At 44.2% G+C, this 14,137-nt stretch overlaps 2 long non-coding RNA genes across 2 annotated transcripts; one reads left to right on the plus strand and one right to left on the minus strand.

Annotated features, from left to right (window-relative positions):
- Positions 1–11,362: 11,362 nt before the first annotated feature.
- On the minus strand, positions 11,363–11,973 carry LOC128817429 (uncharacterized). The gene is made up of 2 exons (XR_008440195.1): positions 11,867–11,973; positions 11,363–11,521 (listed from the first exon to the last, which is right to left on the minus strand). It is a non-coding gene; the product is annotated as an uncharacterized LOC128817429 (long non-coding RNA).
- Positions 11,974–12,048: 75 nt separating this feature from the next.
- Positions 12,049–13,802, plus strand: LOC128817437 (uncharacterized). Its single transcript, XR_008440196.1, has 2 exons — positions 12,049–12,148; positions 13,723–13,802. It is a non-coding gene; the product is annotated as an uncharacterized LOC128817437 (long non-coding RNA).
- The last annotated feature ends 335 nt before the right edge of the window (positions 13,803–14,137 follow it).

Raw genomic sequence — 14,137 nt, forward strand, 5'->3', positions numbered from 1 at the left:
ATCTGTCTCCACATGATGAAATCCAAGTCTCTGTGGTGAAAATCAAGCCGTCGAAGGCCGTGGGATAAGTTGGATAAAGAAACAAGCTCTCCAGTTTCTTCCACCGTGTTTCAGATTTCCACAGACCTTTAGGACAATTAGAAATGTGGTTTTGGGAAGGGCAATTTCAGAGCCATCTGATATTATCAGAATCAAGAAATCATGGAAATATTATTTGAAAGAGACAAACAAAGGTCCCAAAATCCCAGGTTGGACAGGACTAGAGCCAGCTGTGGATCAGGTCAGGCTCGGTGGTGCCTTGCACACCTGAAGGATGAGTGTTCCAGAGCTTCTCCTGAGTAACCGGGGCCCTACTTGAGGAGGACCTCCAGTGGTCCTGATGCCTCAGGTTTTGGCTTTTATATTTTTCAGATTCTGTGCTGCTTTAGTGTGTGGGACTGAGCTTCACATTATGGGATGGTGAGCTCTGTGCACAGAGCAGGGAGACAAAACAATTCCTGCTCCAGCTGGGCACCAAGGACAAATGACCCAAAGCTCAGGCCCAGGAGCACAAACAGCGTGGGCTGGAGAGAGAAAAACAAGCAGGATGGGAGTGCATGGGCTAAAGCTGGAATGGGACAATGAACTGCAAGGTGCAAATGGAGCAGAGCTGATCCCAGTGAGAGCCCCCGGGAGCGCTCGTGCATTTTGGGACCATTTTGGTTCCTCTTGGGTGCAGCCCTGGCTGGGCTCTGGTGCTGCCCAAGGTGGATCCATGGAGGAGATCCTTTCCATAAATCCCTGCTTTATTCTTTAGCTCTGTCCAGTCTCTGCTCTAGGTCAGCCTTCACAAGGCATCAGTCCCTCCCAACTTTATCCATGGGATTGTGTGATTCCCTGGAATTTGCCACGTTATGGTGTGGTTTGCCTGATTTACAGTGGGTGCCCCTCAGGTTTATTCCCATTTTGTGTTCCCCTTGGCACTCACCATTATCCCCCGCTCCTGCTCCAGGTTTTGCCTTTCCAGTCTACACCCAAAATCCAAAGGGTTTCTAATTGAATACAAAGTTAAAAGATTGCATTTATATTCCTCTCTCTGTCTTACAAAACCACGGAGTTCAGGTGTCTTTTGTCCCATCAAATCCCCGAGGATTTCAGTATGGGAAAAAAAAGTCTTCTTCCTTCCCAAATGCCTCAGTCTTTTATGACCAAAGCCTCGCTTAAGTACTTTGGAAAATTTGATCCCAGCTTCACATAAACCTGAGATCAGCCCTGATATAATTCTGAGGCAGAGGGAACAAGGAAATAACAGGACTTTGCTGCTTGGAAGGAGAAGGGGGGATGGGAGAAGAGGACAATTAAATGGGAATTATTTGGCTCTATGTTGATCCCAAGGGACTGCTCCGATTCCATAATCTAACTTAAATGTTGACCTTTACGTTGTCAGTGTAAAACCCAAACATATTAAACATGGCCTGGGGTTCCTGTACAAGATACTACAAATTGAGGAAGAGAGGGAGAGGGGTGGAATATCCTGGAGCCAAAGGAAAGACCTGATTGATAGATGAGGCCCTGGGGAGGGCAGTGTTAAGATTTCCTGTCTTTTCTGAAAACCTTAAAAAAAAATAAATAAGGAGATGATTTCTCATTTGTGTGTGGTTGATGCATTCAGGTTTCTCTTTTCCTGTTTTGTTTTTTTTTTTTTTTTCTTGGAAAGAGAGGGGGGGAAAAATATCCCCATTTGATTCTGATTGGGAATCTTGCCAGGCTTCTGTCATCACCGGGAAAATGGTTCCTTCAGCAGACACATCTGGGTGACTTCACGCCCATTCCTGATGGGAGCTGACAAATCCTGTCCCGGAGAGCAACGGGAATGGCTCCCCATTCCCAGAGGGAAAAAAGAGGAAGATTTGCTTTTGTTTAATTGGAAAGTGGGTGGACTGGGAGAACAGATAATTTCTTAGAGACACCACCTTCACTGCTCATCTCTTTGTAGGTGTTTTCCTTATTTTCCCATCTTCTACCACAACTCCCTTTTCCTGTTTTTTTCATTCTAAACCTGGAATCACATTAAAAAAAAAAAAAAAAAAAAAAGATTTCTTGATATCTCAATGTAATTATGGGTTCTGTGTCTAAACTGAGGTGCCAGGAGACACAAAGTAAATAAATATAAGCTGTGAAATATGTATGGATATGGACACAAATGTGCTGTACAATTTCATAATTTGTGTGTAAATTGTGTGACCAAACCAGAGAGCAGCCCTTGGCAGTTCTTGGAAGGACCTGTGGAGATCAGCTGAGGTTGCTCCAGGCAGGAATGGGAAAAGTCTTCCCAGTCCTTCTGAAGCAGATGGAAAAGGCCGTGGGCAGTTGGTGCCATCTCTTTATGGATACCAATAGGGAAGCAGAGATGAACCAAACTTTCCCAAATTTTCTGCAGGTTTGGAGAAAGGACTTTGTGCTTCCTGGCTGCAAACAAGGGACGAACAGTGGTGCCAGGTCCTTGTTCCCTCCTCTTCCCTCTCCCGAAAAATCTCTGGATGAAGCCTAAGGAAGGAGATGAGCCTGGCTCTCGTGGGTTGCAGGTTTTTATTGATCCCTCAAATCCAGAGCAAGAGAAGAAACCTTGGAAAGACCACAAGTGAGGACCAGGATTTCCCATTCTTCTGAGCCCCAAGGATTCGTGGAGCCCTGGATAATTTTGAAGAAACTTCCGACAAAATCCGCCGGGAAAATTCCCCCTCCCGTCATTTTTATCGCTGCTGCCTCGCTAAATATTAAATTGAGATGAGTTATTGGGGCAAGTTTGAAAGCCCAGGGAAGCCTGTGGGGATCCTTGCCTGGGATTTTTGGGATTGAAGCATAATCCTTTCCAGGACAGAGCTTTGCCATGAAGCACCAGCCTGGGAATTAAGCTGCATTTTTGAAGTGTTTCAGAATATCCCCAATAAAAAAGGACAAATTCCAGCAGCATTGCAGATAAACTAAACTTCGATCCAGGCTGCTGGAGCTCCTAAAATTCCTTCTTGGATATTCCATAGCAGCCATAACTGGGATTATTGCCCTTGTAAGTTATTTTTCCCATCATTTATTATGGTGCACTTGGGGTCCATAAAGCCATATTGCAATAAACTATGGAAAAATAAAATCATAAAAATACCTCCCAAAAAATCCTAGGACATAAAAAATACAGGAAAAAGAAAGAGTTCTGCCATTGGGGAAAAAAAATGAAATAAGAGATGAATTTAAAAAATAACATTATTAGAAAAGAGTTCCTTAAACTGGAATATTTATTATTAATTAATATTGATGGAAAAATGGTATCAAAAGTTATAAAAATTTTACATAAAATAATAGTAATAATAATACAATAGAATTATATACATTATGAATAATATACTTTATTAAAATATATAATAATTTAATAATAATAATAATTCTAAGTACAAGAACAGTGTAAGAAGTTGAATATTTCCACTCTCAGATTTTCAAAAATAACTTTATGTAAAATAACTTTGTTAATAATTAATAATCCTGCCCTGTATTTTCCAGCTATTGAGGGGCCTCCTAGGAAGTTTTAATTCACTCAATTTCTGCGTGTTTATTTTTGTTTAATTTTATTTTTTTTCAATATTTATTGTCTTGGAGTATCACAGTGTTGGAGGCAGGTGAGAAAACTTCCAAAGTAAATCCCAATTATCTCCTTGTCTGATGTAGAATCTAAGTCAAGGATTTCTTTTCGTTATTCCATAGCAAGTAGAACAGAGAAGGAATTAATTCCTGGAAAATAGTGGATTGTCCCCCCCACGCAGAAAGAAACGCTCAATCAACCAACTCCCCAAAAGACAAACCCTTATTATTGGTATTGTTCCAATTTTTCCGTGCAATATTCCACCAAAATGAGGAGATCCTGGAATAAGTGACAGCCTTGGAGAAGCCAGTGGTGGCCACAGAGCCTTTGAAGCTGCATCTCTCTCAAAGTTCAGGAAAATAATCAACTTCAGTGTTCCCTCTCAGATTTCCCGGGAAGAAATCAAGAAACCTCTGGCAGACTTCAAGCGTTGTCTCCATATTAAAAAATAAAGAGCACATTTTACATCCTCATAAAGAGCATTTTTTGTATTCTCACAGATTTCTCTGGGAATGAGAAGAATGTTCCTAACCTGAGTGTGCGCAAATTGGATCTGGAGTCAGCCAAAGGAAAATTCCTGACGTGTACTGAATGGGAAGAACTGGGATTTTCAACTCTGTGTGAAGATTTTGAGTGGTCGGGGCAGGCGAGAAGATGAATTTTTAATTATTTTATTATTAATTTACCAATAGAGATGTGGATTTTATCATTGAAAGCTTGATGATGATTTCATTTCTATGGCAATGACTGCCTCCAAGTGGAAATCACCTTTAGGGGGGATCCCTGCACGCCTTGCTGTAGGATTTGTTATCCCATCACCCCTCTGGTGTGATCCACAAGAATTCATGGAGAAGACAATCCCGAACTTTAACTGGAATAAATCCATTTTGTAAAGCCAAGGCTGGTAGGAAAACCTGTGTGTGCCAGAGAAATCTCTTTACACAGCCTTTGTCCTAAATTTTTGGGAGCTGAAACTCAAATCAAGCTCTTTTTGGTTTTTTTGGGATTGACCAGGAGATTTTTAGGAGCTCATATCTGTTTTTTTTTTATGAACTCCAGGCTGATCATCTGAAATTTTGGGAAGCTCTCAGGTGGATTAACCTTGAAGTGGTGAAACTTAGGAGCCAATATTCAAAATATTTCACTCTTGTTGAATTTAAACCCACATAAAATCCTTGCTTTAGCCTGCAATGGCAAAAGCAGATTATTTTATCATAATTCAGATTAAAACTTCTGAATTTGCTGTTTCATTCATTTGTTGCTATAAAGCCTGGTTCTGACTTATATTGAGACATCTTTCTGCGAAGAAAGGGAATCTTTGAGCAGCACAATTATGGGATTAAGCCTGGAAATGCCTAAATTAAAAAACAGGAGGGTCATGGTTGCCTTCAGCCATCCTTTGGGTTCATCAGTGTCACTGTGACATGGATAATTTTGCCTTTTTTCAACACTCTACAAAATTCCTTTAAAAAAATGCATTTTTGGAGAATGTCCAAATTTAAATACTTACCTGCTTGAGCATTTAAATTCATTTTTTTTTTCCCCCAGGCATGGAGATGTCTGAGCTGAGCTTTGAAGCCCCTGAGCAAAGCAGGAGCCCCCCAGCTCATCCCTGCAAATTCCAAAACCAGGGAATTGGAAACGACGGAATTTTCCCATCATTTCCAAACTGACAATGGAAAACTTTGGATTGAGTCAGTGGATTTTTGACCAAAAAAAAAAAAATGAGCTCTGCTCAGCTGAGAGCTGCTCTGACCCCCAGGTGAACTTCATGCTCTGGTTGAAACCTCTCCACTTGCCATGAGCGTCTGCCCATCCCGGCTCTGCTCAGCCTCTGGCGCGGAATTCCCACTTCCAAGGGGTCAGGAAGAGAAGTCGTGTGGTTTTCCAGCTGCTGCCCAGTGCTGGGTTCAACCTTTGAGGGCCCCGTGCTGGAAATTCATCGCCGCTGAATCACACCCATGAGCTCAGCTCCTGCAAGACTTAACAGCTGTGGAATTTCTCAAGGAAATTCTGGAGTCTCCATCATTTTTTGTCATTTTTAACTGGGGGGGGCTGTCATTCCACTGTTGGACAATCCCAGGATCTTCTCCCAGATTCCACGTGCTGCATTTAAGGGCAACTTGGCATTTGCTGCTCTCAAAGAGCTATGAAAATATTAATTAATGAAATAAATTTATACTTCCATATGCATTAACCCTTGTTTCCATACGTGATCATAATAATTTCCTAAACAATCACTGGCCAACCCAACTAATTAGTCAAAACTATCAACAATAATTGCTAGAAACAAGAATTTTCTTTCCGATGGACATCGAATCTCTAGTGGAGACATGGAGATTAGACCCTGCAATTTGTTAATATATTTTACTTCACTTTTTCTTCTCTTTGCAGCCCTTTCTCCTGTCAAGCTGCATTCCTGGTGACCACGGACATTCCTGCAAAACCCAAAATGGAGCTGATCTCAAACACTCTCTCTCCAGGTGAACGGCACTGGGAAGAAATCAAAAGGAAGATTCTCTGGAATGCTCCAGATGAAGGAAAATTCTCAGGAGCCCTTTCTTAAAATGATCTCCTGAGAATTCTTGGAGGTCTGTCCTTCAGCCAGGAGATAAACGCCTCTTCCAACTCTCCTCCTTTGTGATCCAAACTGGACAATTATCATCTAATTATCTCCTTCACTCCCAGTCCTTGGAATTCTGAGGGTCTTCGAATGCGAAGCTTTGAGTATTGAAATATTTTGGTGAAGCCTCTGGATCCTCCAGCTCCACTTCAGAAAGATTCAGGTTTTCCAGAGGTGCTGTGCCGTGGGTGGGATCCCTGTGCTGATGTCTCCATTAATCCGGAGTCGCCAGCAATCCATAAGTTTATTTGGAGAACCACAACTTGCCTGAAGTGAGTTTAGTTTCTGCAGAGGCCAAAATTCAGGTCCTCAGCTCACAGGTAACTATTTTGGGCTCACCTGTGTTATTCCTCAGGGTCCACCTGGCTGCACTGAGAAGTTTCCCAAGGATTATAATGGGAATTTTTATGTCCAGCTCAGAGGAACTTGCCAGCACTGAAAACTGGTCTTAGGGCTCTGAAGAAGCATCTAAATTCCACCCCAAACATTCCCAGTTCATTTCTCCCTCTCTGTGCTGCCTCCCACTTGACATCTATATCTAACCAATAAATCCTGAACCAGATCAAATCGTCCTCTGGGTGGACCTGTCCCTTTTTATTGGCTCCCAAGAAACCCAGAAAACTGGTCCAGGCTCAAAATTTGACTTTTAGTGGGCTGAGATTACTGAAATTCAATTCCACCTTAAACGCACAGGGATGTTGTGAGCGTTAGTTCATATTTTATCAATAACCATCTGCAGCTGAACTCCGGGGAAAATTTACATGGAAGAGCTTGGAGATTTATGGACATGCAGGTGAAGGGTTATAAAACGCACGTGGGTGTGCGTATTTTAAAATCTGTGTCTGTGCACATGTTTATCTGTACCTGTATATTTATCCAGGCCAAGAGGGATGAATACTTTCCCTATGGTGCATTCCCCGGGAAGGAGAATATTTCAGAGCCAGTGGGATTTGTCAGGCCCGTCTGGCCTGGTGTTAAATGCAAGATCAGATGGAGATACAGGGCGACACCAGCGAAAATATTGCTCGTTTCACCATTTCTGTCTGCTCGGAGCGGCGTTGGCCCCGCAGCCGGAGCCGGAGCGATGACGCCTGTGCAGACAGCCGGGAGGGGAGGGATGTGATAAATGAGGGATTGAGAGGTGGGGAGGTTTGGCTCCTCATGCTCCCAGTGACTCACCCGGCGTGGAAGAGCCACCCCAGCGTTGAGGCAGGAAGCCTTCCATAAAAACATGAGCGGCGGCAGAGGCTGGGATCAGCCCAGGACTTCGGGCTGCTGATTTTTTGGGGCTTCTCGGGGTCTGTTGTTGCTGCATGGTTGGGAATTGGTGCCAGATGTGCTGCATCTGCTCCCTGCAGCAAGGGGAACCTTTTCCAGCGGGTGTTTCTCATTACCCCAACATTAATTTTCCCTCTCCTACCCATAAACAGTCACACAACTTCGCTGAGGCCTGAGGAAGGTCAGTGCAGTGTGGAAAACATCTCCAAAGGTCAACCAAGTTCTGCCACACTGATCTTGTTTAGGAGTCCAGAGGTTCAAAGGGAAGGATTATGAAAAGCAAGGACGTGGACTTCATGCATCCAGGGTGTGGAGACATTCCCCAAACTCAGCCCTTAATCCTGGGCTCATCCCAGCTGTGAGATACTTCCCAAATCCAGTCCTAAATCCCAGATCCTGGGCTCATCTCATCTGTGAGATACTTCCCAATCTCAGCCCTAATCCCTGATTCTTATCTCATGTCAGATACTTCCCAAACTCAGCCCTTAGTCCCCGATTCTCAGCTCATCTCATTTGTGAGACGCTTCCCAAACTCAGCCCTAAATCCCTGATCCTGGGCTCATCCCATCTGTAAAACAGGATAAAACAAACGCCACCTTTCCCTGTTTGAAATGAAAGATGATCAAAGCAGGAGCTCTCTCTTAAATGTCTGTGTGGAGCCACGTTTGGGCAGGTGTGTCTGTGATGCGCTATACAGGTATTTATATTTATTTATATTTATATTTATATTTATATTTATATTTATATTTATATTTATATTTATATTTATATATATTTTCAAGTTATAGTTATAGTTATTTATTGTTATAATTATAGTTTATTTTTATTTTTATTTCTATTTCTATTTCTATTTCTATTTTTATTTTATATATTTTTTTTTTTTTTTCTTTCTAAAGCAATGTGTGTGGGGGCTTCTCAAGGAGCAACCTCCCTTCTAAACAAGCACGACTTAGTGACTTTTTAAATCACGCTGACTTCACTGGGACATCTTCCAACACTTTCAAAAAAAAATCAAAATATGCATTTCTGATGATTTCTAGACAGAAAAAGCTGTGTTAAACTCACAAAAGTTCCTGAACAGCAGGGCGGATAATCTGGGAGCTGTGACTGCTGTCCCAGGGGGGCTGTTTCTCCTCAGGATATTTGGGATGCGGAGTGACAAGCTGAGGACACCCCAGGTCACCGTGATCTCCTGCGGCGGCTCTGCGCTCAATCCACGGGGTCGCGGATCCGCTGGAAGGGGATGGGCAGCCTGATCCCGGTGTCAAGAGCAGAATCACAGGATCACAGAATCACGGAATCACGGAATCACAGAATCACAGAACCACAGAATCAGAGAATCACAGAATCACAGGATCACAGAACCACAGAATCACAGAATCACAGAATCACAGGATCACAGAATCACAGGATCACAGGATCACAGAATCACAGAATCACAGAATCACAGGATCAGAGAATCACAGGATCACAGGATCAGAGAATCACAGGATCACAGGATCAGAGAATCACAGAATCACAGAATCACAGAATCACAGAATCACGGAATCACGGAATCACAGAATCACAAGATCACAGAATGACAGAATGACAGAATGACAGAATCACAGAATCACAGAATCACGGAATCACAACATCACAGAATCACAGAATCAGAGAATCACAGAAACACAGAAACACAGAAACACAGAATCACGGAATCACGGAATCACAGAATCACAGGATCACAGAATCACAGAACCACAGAATCACAGAATCACAAAATCGCAGAATCACAGAATCACAGAACCACAGAATCACAGAATCACAAGATCACAGAATGACAGAATGACAGAATGACAGAATCACAGGATCACAGAATCACAGAATCACAAGATCACAGAATCACAGAATCACAGAATCACAGAATAATGAGGATGGAAGACACCTCCAAGATCATCAAGTCCAACCCATTCCCTGACACCTCAACCAGACTACAGCACCAAGTGCCATGCCCAGTTTTTTTTTAAACACATCCAGAGATGGTGATTCCACCACCTCCCTGGGAAGACAATCCCAGCACTTTATTATTCTTTTGGTGAAAATTTTTTCCCTAATATCCAACCTGAACCTTCCCTGATGGAGCTCGAGGCTGTGTCCCCTTGTTCTGTCAGTGCTGCCCGGTGGAAGAGACCGACCCCACCTGTCTGCACCTCCCTTCAGGGAGTTGCAGGGAGTGAAATCCCAGCGTTTTCCACCTGCCCGGGATCTCCGGAGCCGCCGTCCCAGCACATCCCTGCCCGCTGACAGCACCCTCCAGGCTTGGCTTGCACCCTCCTGCCTGGAGGCTGCGGTGCTGCTGTCACCTGCCAAAGGATGGAGTGGGAGCCTCGGGGCCTCTGGAAAAACACTCAGCCCAGGAAGGTGCCTGGGACAGGGTGTTCCACCCGTCAGGAACTCCTGGGCAGATTGGGAATCCTCTCTGAGCACGCCGAAGGTGCTGAAGACGAAGCAATTTCGACTTGAAGCTAGATTTTCAACCTCAATTGAAACTTCCATCAGAATCTCAGAGTCTGGCCCTTTAAAACTTAAATTTTGAATTAAAAGATTAGAATTAAATAGCTGCAATTTCCTGGACATGTTCCCTTTTTATTTTTTTTTTTTTCTCTTGTGAAATAATGTTCCAGTTTCATTCTGAAAAACAAGAAGGAAAAGGGAAATCTTAGGAAGTGTTAAAAACGGAAAACTGCACACTGCTATTATTTTGCTATAGGAAAAAATAATATTTTGCTATAGGAGAAAATTGTACAATAAATTTTTGTTTGTTTGTTTGTTTGTTTTTTCTTTGTATTTTTTTTTTTGTTAAATCAGTAGGAAAATGTCACAATAAATGCCAAGGAATAGCAGAGATCGAGGGCCGGGGGGAGGAAGGTGCCAGCAAGGACAGTGTGACAAGTGGGGACGTGATTGCTCAGTGAAGGAGTTGTTTTGGAGCTCCGTGGAGCTGCAGGTCAGAGGTGGCGATTCCGTGCTCAAGTGGCTCTCCTTGGATAAAATCACCTCTCACATTTCATCAAATTCCCTGTCCTAACCCCAAAATATTCCAGTTATCAGGGCTGGGATTCCTGGGCCTTCGCTGTCCTCACACAAACAACGAGGCAGCAGCAGGAGCAGCCTCTGGGGGTGTCTCCTTTTCCCTCCTGGATGCTGGAAAAGCTGCAGGCAGCTGGAATCCTTATTTGAACAATTCAAATGAATCCCAGAATCCCAGACTGGTATGGGTTGGAGGGGACCTTAAAGATCATCCACTTCCATGGGCAGGGGACACCTTGTGGGCTCAGAAAATTTAATTGTGGATGTGACTAAGGAACAGAAAAATAAAGGAAAGAAGGTGGGAGTGGGATCTGCCAGGGGGATTTGGCTCAGCGGGAATTGTTTGGGACAGGCACCACCTCACCCATCCCAGAATGAAATCCCCTTTCCCACTCAGGATTATCTCCTTCCCATGGACCAGCTGGATGTTTGGAAAAGTTCTCCTGGTCCAAAATCAAGGAGAACCAAAGCTGGTGGATGGTTTGGGTTGGAAGGGGACCTTGAAGATCAGCCAGTGCCACCCCTGGATGGGCAGGGACACCTCCCACTATCCCAGGGTGCTCCAAGCCCTGTCCAGCCTGGCCCTGGACATTTCCAGGGATCCAGGGACAGCCACAGCTGCTCTGGGAATTCCATCCCCACCCTCCACCACCCTCCCAGCCAGGAATTCCTTCCCAATATCCCATATAAATCTATAATCCTTTATCTTAGTCCTCATTTTTTCCCTCGGGAAAAAAAAAAAAAAAAAAAAAAAGAAAGAAAACAGGAATAAGAAAAAGGCAAGATTTATAGTTCTGGTTTAATCCAGACAAGAGTTCGTGTGCTCAATGATTTTAATAAAACTCAGCATTTCAGCAATGGTTTTATTCCTGATGGTTGGTGATGGGTGGAGGATGCTGCTGGTAATCCATCCTAATCCAAACCAAAGGGATCTGAGGCTGGAAAAAAGAGAAAATAATAAAGTTAATCAGAAAACAGAGACAAATTGTGAAGGGAAAGACAACTTAGAGCAAAGTGTGGTTAAACACAACTCAATTCTCTGTCAGGCTGAGAAACTCAATGTTAATGAGCCCTGGGTTTTTTTTGGGTTCTAGGGCACACGGTCCTGTCCATGAGCATTCCAAATAAATTCATAATCCTTGGCTCATTTGCATGGAAAAAAACTTTCCTGACCCTCCAGCTGTTCTCGCCCCGGTGTTTGCAGTTTTATAACTCAAATATCAGCTTTTGTTCGCTGGCCAAGCCCAATGAAAACATAATATTTAAATATAAGCCCCATTTACCTTTCAAGGATTTTTCCTGTCCAAAAAATTCCTGGTAATTTGTGTCGAATCCAGGCCCTGAGCTCATTATTCATCCCTTCCCTGCGCCCGTTCCTGTTAATAGGCGCTAATTCCACCCCTGTGACATCATCACTGTTGCCATGGCGACGGCCTGTGATGTCACAAACACAAGACAGTAGCCCTCGGTTAGGAATGAACCAGTGGGGAAAATGAGTCAGGAATGAAGGGAAAGGGACTGGAGAAAAATATCCCGGGATCCAAACTTCCCACCGGTGTTTTCAGGTGCGTTTCCGCCTCGATTTCCCTGGGATTAGGGGCTGGCTGGGAGCACTGGGTGGGTGTGTTGGATTCCTGAGGGATAATGTTGTGTTAGGTGAGCGGGGTTGAGTCATGCTGGGTTGATTTCTCCCCAAAATTTGAGGTGTTGGATCTTAGAAGTGGAGGAAAAAAATTCCCTGAGGTGAAGATTTCAGCCTGGACCTGTTCAAATAGGGGGAAAAAAGGAAAGGAAAAAGGCAGGAATGTCTAATTGGCTGTTGAATCTGCTGTCTTTGGTAATTTACATAATTTATTACTATTTATATAAATTAAATTTTCAGATAGATTAATTTGAGTTGAATATTTAGATAGATTTAGAGTAGATTTTAGGAAGGAATTGTTCCCTGTAAGGGGTGGGCAGGCCCTGAGGCTTCCCAGAGCAGCTGTGGCTGCCCCTGGATCCCTGGAAGTGTCCAAGGCCAGGCTGGACAGGGCTTGGAGCAGCCTGGGACAGTGGGAGGTGTCCCTGCCCAGGAGATGAGATGATCTTTAAGGTCCCTCCAACCCAGCCATCCTGGGATTCTGTGATTCCATGAATAATTTCCTTCCTTTGACTGAGAATTCCAGCAGGAAGCAGCTAAGAGGGAAGATGTTTTCTTCTCCGTGCCTTCCATGTAGATCATTGCCTGAATTTTCCTTCTTCCTTTCTTTTCCTTAAGTTTAATTATCCCCATCCCCCTATCACTTCTCCAAAATCTTTGTTTCTTTTTTTTCCTAAACGCTGCTCAGTAAACCCACAAATTTCCTCAGGACCTTGGCAGAAATTTTGGGATTGGAAGTTTAAAATGTAACTGTAAGTTTTAAATGTGGGCTGCTTCTGATGCCTCAGGTTTTAGCTTTTATATTTTTCAGATTCTGTGCTCCCCACCCAGTGTGTGGGTCTGAGCTTCATATTATGGGATGGTGAGCTCTCTGCACAGAACAGGGAGACAAAACAATTCCTGCTCCAGCTGGGCACCAAGGACAAATGATCCAAAGCTCAGGCCCAGGAGCACAAACAGCGTGGGCTGGAGAGAGAAAAACAAGCAGGATGGGAGTGCCTGGGCTAAAGCTGGAATGGGACAATGAACTGCAAGGTGCAAATGGAGCAGAGCTGATCCCAGTGAGAGCCCCCGGGAGCGCTCGTGCATTTTGGGACCATTTTGGTTGATCTTGGGTGCAGCCCTGGCTGGGCTCTTGTGCTGCCCAAGGTGGATCCATGGAGGAGATCCTTTGAATAAATCCCTGCTTGATTCTTTAGCTCTGTTCAGTCTGTTTTAGGTCAGCCTGCACAAGGCATCATTTCCTCCCTATCTTTTATTCCTTCACTCACATCTTCCCCCCTGCATCCATTTCCAGGTCTTCATCTGTAGATTTTAGTTTGAAGGGCTCCCAGTCCCTATTTTCTGGTGAGATCTTTTCCATCTGAGACCAATCCCGAAGAATTGCAAAGCAAAAAATATCCCAGTCTCCAGGGCTTTTTTTTTTGCTGTGCATCCCTGGAAAACTGGCTGTGAAACCAACCCCTGGATTTCCCCTCCCTCTCCTGTTTCCCACAGAAGAATCATCTTCACCTCACCGAGGACTTTGTAAGGTCTGGAAATAAACCGAGGGACCCTGGGAAGGCCGGGAAACATCAGCTCGTGGTTCCTGCGGACATCTGCGGAAAAAAAAATCCCAGAAGTTCCCATGGCTGCCAACAAATGGAGTTTTACAACACTCAGACGTGCCAGGAAAAGGGTCGAAGCTCAGGCTGGATCCAGGTGGCCAACTGGGCTAGTGAGGGCTTCCGTGCCAGTTCCTGCAGCCAACAGCTCAGGGGGGAGTGATTTGGCCGGAATTCCGGACATCTGCCTGGAGCTCCAGAGCCCAGATGACCGGATACCCTCAGCAGCTGAGTCAACAGCACAAGTGCAGGCAAAGCTCAGCTTTTCAAGAGCCTTCAAACGTGGTGGTTTGGGCTGGGAAGTCAAG

The sequence above is a fragment of the Vidua macroura genome, chromosome 1 (genome assembly GCF_024509145.1).
Source record: "Vidua macroura isolate BioBank_ID:100142 chromosome 1, ASM2450914v1, whole genome shotgun sequence".
In the NCBI taxonomy this organism is placed as follows: Eukaryota; Metazoa; Chordata; class Aves; order Passeriformes; family Viduidae; genus Vidua; species Vidua macroura.